General features: G+C 38.8%; 1 pseudogene across 1 annotated transcript; it reads left to right on the forward strand.

Annotated features, from left to right (window-relative positions):
* Positions 1–2,463: 2,463 nt before the first annotated feature.
* On the forward strand, positions 2,464–6,470 carry LOC143859205 (disease resistance protein RGA2 pseudogene; annotated as a pseudogene). The gene is made up of 2 exons (XR_013239189.1): positions 2,464–5,965; positions 6,080–6,470. The product of XR_013239189.1 is annotated as a disease resistance protein RGA2 pseudogene (transcript).
* The last annotated feature ends 652 nt before the right edge of the window (positions 6,471–7,122 follow it).

The following is a 7,122-nucleotide window of genomic DNA, read 5'->3' on the forward strand; positions in this document are numbered from 1 at the left end:
GTATTTAGATTCAACAATCAACATGGGTAATTTTGTCTTTTAAAAAAATTTAGGTGTTGATGTAAAGTTCTATAAGCTTTTTGCGATGGTCCCTAAAGATAGGGTCTATTTATGTCTCGTACCAACTCCATTTATGTCTTCTCAGAGAGATGAATGTTATACGCAGTGTGAGTAAGGGTGGCAATCCAACCAAAACCAAACCGATACCGAACCGAAACCGAACCGAAAATTCGGTTTTAGTTTGGTTAAACCAAACCGATTCAAATTTCGGTTCGGTAGAACCAAACCGAACTGTTGCCCCTGATTTTCAAAGATTACGAGTAAGGGGTTGCGAAATTGGCAGAACCGAACCGAAACCGAACCAAAAATTTAGTTTCGGTTTGATTGATTAAAATTTCGGTTCGGTAGAACCAAACCGATTCAAATTTCAGTTTGGTTCGGTTTGGGGGTCAAACCGAACCGAAACCGAGTCATTGCCACCCTTAAGTTTGAGGAAAGAGGCGTTTGGTAAAGATTAAAGGGGTAAGAAACAACCACTTTTTTTCCATAAGAAGAGTGAACTCTTTTACTACGTCAACGGGAGATTAAGAGCATAAATAGTACTGTGGTCTCATACTATAACACACACCATCTTATAGGAAGAAGGAGAAGCTTGCAAGATATCTGTGTGATCCTACTAGCTCAAGTTCGAGAGAATTTTTTTTTTCTATTACCAAGAAAATATGGCGGATGCCATCGTTAGTATACTGCTTGGGAATTTGAACTCTCTAATTATAGATGAGCTTCAGTTAGTGGGGGGATGTTAAGGAAGACGTGGAAGTCAAGAATGAGCAGCTCAAGGTTTGGCTCCCAAATCTTATAGATGCCGCCTATGATGTGGATGACATCTTCACAGACTAGGCTGTGGAAGCTCAGTGATTACACTCAATTGGTTGTTGCAACATTCAGGTAAGCAATACCTTCTTATCTTGTTTTCAATTCCAACGCCATAAGATAGGAACTAGGACAAAAAAGATCCTCACGAGATTACAAAAAATTGCAGAAGAGAGGGAAATGTTCAAATTGGATGTAACAGCTACGAGCGCTGAGAGTCAAGAGAGAACACCCACTGTGTCCATAGTAAATGAATTAGAAGTTTATGGGAGAGATGAGGATAAAGAAAAGATTGTGAAAGTATTGCTAACCGATGTGAGTAATGAAAATGATGTCCCGGTTATTGCCATTGTTGGCATGGGGGGGTCTGGGGAAGACCACACTAAGCTAAATTGGCCTACAACCACGAGAGTGTAAAGGGCCATTTTACGCAAAGAATGTGGATTCATATGTCTGAAGATTTTGATGTTATTCGAATTGTAAAAGCAATTTTGAATCTGCTGGAAGTTCAACAGATCTAATTGGGATCCGAATGAATCCCAATTAGAATACTCCTCGAACCCTATGTTTGGTGTCCAAATTCACACCCATTCAAACTCATGCTGTCCGTCAGATCATCCAAGATCCATCGACAAGAAAAACCCAAGATGAACAAAAATCATAACAGGTCCACTATAAAAGTTATTCTGCGGCTCAATTTTGCAGGAGAGAAGAGCCACCTCGGAGCCTATTTTGTCTTATTCATTTAATTCATCCAAGGGTGTTGTTCTACCGTGTGAAATGTCTTTCAGTGAAATTGCCTAGCAAATCCCATATTATTATTATTTTATAAAACGTTAGACATCTTTTCAAAAAAAAAACAACGACTATTAGTGTAGTGGGTCAAATCCTGTTTTGGAAGTGTTTTCCTTTATCAAATGACCACATTTTCAAGATGAAGAGTGGCCTCTTTTGCGAAGAGTATAACAAGCAGTTTGGTGTCATTTAATAAAAGTAAGATTATCAAGTGGTGAACAGAATAAATCAAACTTAGCCCAAAGCAAAAGAAAAAAGTAAAAAAAGAAAGGCAAAGTAAGGTTATCAATAAGAGAACATGATAACTCAAACGTAGAAGGCAAAAAAAGAGTAGAAAGTACTATTATCAAGTGACGGAAAGAATGGAGCAAATCTACCTATTAAGTTAAGAACAGAATAAAGCAATCCTACACAAAAGAAAATAAGAATAAAGTAAGTTTACAAGGGAAGGAAATAATAAAGCAACATACCCAAAAAAAAAATAAAAAAAGCCATGGTGAAAGGACTAGAAGATGTCTGTGTGATTCTATAATTGACTGGAAGAATGAAGCAAACCTACCTATTAAGTAGAGAACAGAATAAATCATCTCTACACAAAAGAAATAGAAGAATAAAGTTAGGTTATCCAAGGGAAGAAAAGAATAAAGCAAACATACCCAGAAGAAATAAAAAAAATATAAGAAAAATTTAGTAAAATGAGGAGGAGTTTGTATATATATAACACCATCTTATAGGAAGAAAGTTGCAAGATATCTGGGTGATTCTACTCGCTCTATCTCGAGAGAAATATTTTTCTGTTACCAAGGAAATATGGTGGATGCTATTGTTAATATACTGTTTGAGAATTTGAACTCTCTAATCCAAAATGAGTTTCAATTACTCGGGGGTGTTAAGAAAGATATGGAAAAGCTTCGGAGCATCATACAAAGGGTTCGACTTATACTCCCAAATAGAGAGGCTATGGCATTCAGGAATAAGGAGCTGAAGGATTGGCTCACAAAGCTTTCAGATGCAGCCTATGATGCGGACGACATCTTGTCAGACTGGGCTGTGGAAGCTCAACAAGCGGCGAGCACAAGTGGGTGTGTAAACATAGAGGTAAGCAATACCTTCTTACCTTGTTTTCATTTCCAACGTTGTATATTTCGCCATAAGATAGGAACTAGGATAAAAGAGATCCTCGAGACATTCAACTCAATTGCAGAGGAGAATCAAAAGTTCAAATTGGAAGAACCAACAACAAGTTCTGAGAGCGAAGAGACAACACGTACTACTTTCTCCTTAGTAAATGAAAAAGAAGTTTATGGGAGAGATGAAGAAAAAAAAAATATTGTGAAACTATTGCTAACCGATGGGAGTAGTGAAAATGATGTCCCGGTTATTGCCATTGTTGGCATGGGGGGCTTGGGGAAAACCACACTAGCTAAATTGGCCTACAATGACGAGAGTGTAAGGGGCCATTTTGAGCTAAGAATGTGGGTTTATGTGTCTCAAAATTTTGATGTTACTAGAATTGTAAAAGCAATTTTAGAATCTGCAACTGGAAGGACAACTGATCTTACACAGTTGGATGAGATGCAAAAATGCCTCCGAGAAATAATATGTGAGAAGAGATTTTTGCTTGTACTCGATGACGTATGGAACGAAGATAGTGAAAAGTGGGATGATCTGAAGATAATCTTAACGTGTAGGGCTAAAGGAAGCAAAATTGTTGTAACTACTCGTAAAGAAACGGTTGAATCGATGATGGGTGCACTTCACGAATCCCCCCACTTGACTGGTTTATCAGACAGTGATTGCTGGTCTCTGTTTGAGAAAAAAGCATTTGAACCAGGGGAAAGTAAAGAGCATCCAAACTTGGTTGCAATCGGTAAAGAGATCGTCAAGAAATGTGGGGGTGTTCCTTTAGCAGCTAAGGCATTAGGAAGCCTCCTACGTCTCAAAAAGGAGGAACGTTCATGGTCATATGTAAGAGACAGCCAAATATGGCAATTAGAAGATGATGGCATTTTGCCTGCTCTAAGATTGAGCTACACCAATTTGTCACCTCATCTAAGGCAGTGCTTTTCGTTTTGCTCTGTATTCCCTAAAGGCTTTACAATTGTGAAAGAAGAACTTATTCTTATGTGGGTAGCTAATGGCTTTGTTATCCCTAAGGAAGGAATGGAGTTGGAAGACATTGGAAATGAGGTTTTCAATGATTTATTATGGAGGTCTTTCTTCCAAGACATAGAAAAAGACGACGCTGGAAATATAACAAGTTGCAAAATGCATGATTTGGTGCACGATCTTGCACAGTCTGTTATTGGGAACAAGTGTTATATCGTGGATCGGAAAAAAATTGTAGATATTCCTACATCGACCCGATATGTCTATTCTCATTTGCCTTCACTATTAAAAGTGCAGAGGTTGTACGAGGCCAAAACCATACGAACAATACTATTTGGCGATGTTTATTATAATTCTGTCCCTAGCAACATCAAGAAACTTAGATACTTGCGATGCCTAGATCTTAGTGACATTGTTGTTAGAGAGGTCCCCCATTCAATATGCAATTTGAAACAGCTAAGATACCTCAACCTCTCCTATAATGATCACATTGAAACATTACCTGAATCGATTACCAAGCTACAAAATTTGCAAACATTGAAACTGAGACAATGTTACAACCTCTGCAATTTACCCAAGGACATGAGAAAAATGAGGAGCCTCAGACATGTAGACGCTTATGGTTGTAGGTCATTAACTTGTGTGCCCATTGGGATTGGGGAGCTGAGCTGCCTCCAGACGCTATCCATTTTCATTGTGGGTGACGAGGAAGGACGCCGCCTCAGTGAGTTGAGCAATTTAAAGCTTAGAGGAGAACTATCAATAAAACAACTTAACCTTGTGAGAAATGCAAGTGATGCGAAACAAGCCAACTTGAAACGCAAGAAAAACCTCAGAGAATTGGAGTTATCATGGTGGGGTGATCGTGGTGATGTTGAGATGCAGGAAAAAGTGTTAGAAGGCCTTGAACCACACTGTGATTTGAAAGATTTGCGGATAACAGACTATGAGGGTATTCGATTTCCAGGATGGATACATAATTCATTGCTCACAAATCTAGTTAATGTTTCTCTTTCAAATTGCCGGAGATGTGAAAATCTCCCACCACTTGGCCAACTTCCCTCGCTCAAGAATCTTGAGATATTTGGAATGTCTGCATTGAAGCAGATCAACAATGAGTTTTACGGTAATAGCACATTGAATGGATTTTCCTTTCCATCTTTGAAAAGCCTTTTGCTATGTCAAATGGAAAATTTAGAGATGTGGGCATCAGTGGAGAAAGGAGAAGCTTTTCCTTGCCTCAATGAATTGGGGATTGAACACTGCCCAAAGTTGATCACCCTGCCATGTTTTCAGCATCTTACCTCCCTTCAACATTTAACAATTTCGCATTGTGAGGAGGTGGTGTCTTTGCCGGAGGGATTGCAAAACCTCACATCTCTCGAAAAGTTAAAGATTAGATGGTGTGAAAACCTGGCATCATTACCCGAGGAGGAAGGGGTAGTAAGGGGCTTGAAATCTCTTCAATCATTGGTTATTGAGGGCTGTAAAAAGATGGTTTCTTTGCCGGATGACTTGCGGTACCTTACTACCCTAAAAAACCTGGAAATCTGTTTTTGTGATGAGTTGGAATCATTGCCAGATGGGATGCGTTTGAAATCTCTTGAGTCATTGAAGATTTTTTGGTGTAGAAATATGGTTTCTTTGCCGGATGACTTGCGGTACTTTACTGCCCTAAAAAAACTGGAAATTGGTGGTTGTGATTACTTGGCATCATTGCTAGATGGGCGGAGTTTGAAATCTCTTGAGTCATTGGAGATTTTTCACTGTTACATGAAATCTTTGCCGGATAACTTGCGGTACCTTACTGCCCTAAAAACACTGAAAATCATTTATTGTTATGAGTTGGCATCATTGGGAGAGTGGGTCGAACAGCTCACATCACTTCAATATTTGTGGATCTCTACTTGTGGTAAAATGACTTCATTGCCCGCCGGACTACAACGCCTCACTGCACTCCAACAATTGCATATTTCCAGTTGTCCAAATTTGCAGAGACGATGCGAAAGGGAGAGAGGAGAGGATTGGCACAAGATAGCCCATGTACCCTATATCATCATTGACCCACCCCGAACAACGGAGAAGAAAAGCAGATGCATCAGTACCCTACTCCCCTGCTACCGTGGCCACTGAAACGGTGATTTTATCTCTCAACCGTACCCTTCTCCGACTCACTCTACCATCCCAGGTTCGTTATTTCATAATCCCCTCTTTAGCTTTTAATTATATAACGTACTTTCTTTCTTTAATTTTCCTTCATCTATCTAACCAATTTTTACCAAATTTGGAGGATTTTCTGCAGATTTGTGGCTGAGTTTGGGGGTAGAATTCTCTGTTCGGGATTTGCTCTTTTCTATGGTGGTTTTTGTATGTTTCTTGAGGTTGTGGTCTGCTCTTGGGGCAGGGGATTGCTATTTGGTTTTTGCTTCTATTTTCAGTTATATGTACTGAGCCTCTGTTGTGGTAGTTTTAATAAGGGTTGCCTCTTTCTATCTGATTCTTGTCTTCTTGTAGTGTGTTTGCCCATGTTATGTCCGAGCCAAGCTGGCTAGTCCTCCTCCTCTTGGATTTTTCAATAGATTTCAGATGTGGATTCTAGTGTATCTCTATTTCGACTTTTCTAGAGGCTTATTTGTATCACTAAATTATGTACCCACTTTTATTGATGCTGATTATTATCACTAAATTATCTACTCTCTCTTCTCTCTCTATTTTTTGTGTGTGTTCCAAATTGTGTTGGATCCTATTATTTCTTTACCTAATTAAAATTTGTAATGAGTTGGAATTTTTAGTGTAGTTTTAGGCACTGTTTGGATTGCATGAATTGTTTGGAAAAGAAAAGATTTTCCAAAATTTCTTGTTTTTTAAATCATTTGATTAAAAATAAAAACAATAACTTGAGCCACCGTAGTTCAATATATAGAGGGATGTTCAATTTATAATGATATCCTTTTAAATAAGCCGTAATCATATGATTTCCCTATGAATCAGGGAAATGGAAAAAAAAATGAGGAAAAGAAATCCCATGAGAAATGTTTTTCCTGCAATCCAATCAGGTTGATTTAATTCATTCTAATCAGATTTTATTTTAGGAGGAATGCTAGACTCACAGGAGCCCTTGCAAAAAAACAGGGAAAGGTCGCCCTCATTGGTCAAAACCAATTTAGGATGCGCAGAAAATCACAGTCATAACTGCCATAAATCATAACTGCCATAAAGCAGTTTTGTCCAATGAGGACCAATTGTGAGTCTAGCATTCTTCTTATTATACTTGATCTGATCTCTATAAACATGAGAGGGCCGACTGAGCTTCACCCCGACCGGCCTCCGGCAAAGTCGGAGAGG

The sequence above is a fragment of the Tasmannia lanceolata genome, unplaced genomic scaffold, assembly GCF_043159265.1.
Source record: "Tasmannia lanceolata isolate RefF3 unplaced genomic scaffold, GAP_Taslan_0.1 ptg000029l, whole genome shotgun sequence".
Classification (NCBI taxonomy): Eukaryota; Viridiplantae; Streptophyta; class Magnoliopsida; order Canellales; family Winteraceae; genus Tasmannia; species Tasmannia lanceolata.